Genomic DNA, 1796 nt, shown 5'->3' with positions numbered 1-1796 from the left:
ATCAAGGAGTTTGCTGTCATATTGTTTCCTAGTAATGTCGGGAGCTACGCCCATGAAATCTCACAATCATGACTGCCCAGACACGAGCCAAACAAGGACAACACCAATACATATACCAAACAGGATGGGAAAAAGCCTACTAGGCCTCAACCCTACACAAAAAAACTATAGGTAACTGAGGAAACCTAGGATCAGGAAACATGGTGCTTCTCAGGACAACAGTAAATGCAAACACACAAGTAACATTATATGTACTGAGCAAATTATATTTAGGAACAAATATGAATATGCATCTATGTGTGTGCATACAACAGCAAATAGTGACTAAAAGAGGACATGAATTTGAAGGACAGTGAAAAGAGATAATTTTTATTAAATATTTTTTATTTTTTACATATACATTTATATTATTACACATATATACAATTAACTACCTATAGCAATTAGAACCATGGTGTTCAGGAATATAATCAGGAATTATATAAATGTTACATTCTTAGTGTTTTGGCTATTTGTATTTGACAGCCTTGGAGAAAACATATAGAAGAGAGAAATTTTACAGCAGGGTTTTGAGGGAGGAGAGGAAGACAAAAATGTTGTAATTAGATTGTAATATTGAAAATAAAATAAAAACATAAGAGAAAAAGAAACTGCAAATAAAAATAAATGATATATGGTTTTAACTTTTCAAATTACAACTGTTTTCTATGTGTAAACATTTTTCTGCCTAGCCTATTTGGCCAATATATAGAAAAGGGAAATTATTATTCATTGAAATAAGGAAAATATGCTTTATAGCTCATTGCTTAAAAACATGGATGAAAATACAAAGAAATTCAGAAATAGAGTTTACAAAACACGCCCATGTTAATTCATCATGGACGGTTAAATATGGCTGTGCAGCAAACTTCAGTGTGAGCATGGCTGATGAGGATGGTGGTCCTCCTCAAAGTCCATCTCATCACAGAGAGCTAATGAGCTCGTGAAAACTACCTAGGAAGAGAATTCTGGTGCACTTTATCAAAGTAGCAGAAATTGTACAGATGGGACCACCAGTCAATATCATACCCCTTTCACTTTATTTTTATATACTTTATTATTTAAAATTGCAAATTTAAAAAAATCCTACATGAAAGATAACCAGACCTAGAGTCTATACTTCTTTAACAAATTTCTATGTAATTAGAGTAGCCATTCTGAGGCTGTGGGGCTTCGCATTGGCTCTTAAGCTTTTTAGCTTTATTTTATTGTTTTGCTTTAGTGTTTTATTTTATAGAATAAAATTCTGTGTCCTGGAAACACTGACATATTCCATATGTGGCTCAGAGTGTCTTAGAGATACTCTCTCTCTCCTAGCCACAGAAGCTCACAGCATCCTCTTCCTGTTATCACGATGTGTCTATGATACTGTGTGCCCCTAGACATCAGAAGCAGACACAAACTCAGGTCCTGGAGCCACTTTACCCACCACAAAGTAAGCAGAACTTGACAAAGTTACAGCAACATCAAGTTATCAACCTCCAAGTTTTAGTCTATTCCATCAGCAAGCATTCCCATCTATGAAATGTAGTTCATCACAATAACACTTTCAATAAAGTTTCTGCAAAATTAGATGATAACGAGACCATGATATTTTAAATTGAATGAATTTGAAGATAGTTAAGAATTAGACTCCCAGTGGAATTCTTTATGTCACAACCCATGAACACTACTGTTTAATGTACACTCATGCTCCATCTGCTTTGGTTTCCATTACTCGCATCTCCTAACCAGTTTCTCATGCACACTTTCCAGCT

Source organism: Acomys russatus, chromosome 32 (genome assembly GCF_903995435.1).
Source record: "Acomys russatus chromosome 32, mAcoRus1.1, whole genome shotgun sequence".
Taxonomy (NCBI): domain Eukaryota; kingdom Metazoa; phylum Chordata; class Mammalia; order Rodentia; family Muridae; genus Acomys; species Acomys russatus.
Note: the sequence above shows the minus strand (reverse complement) of the source record.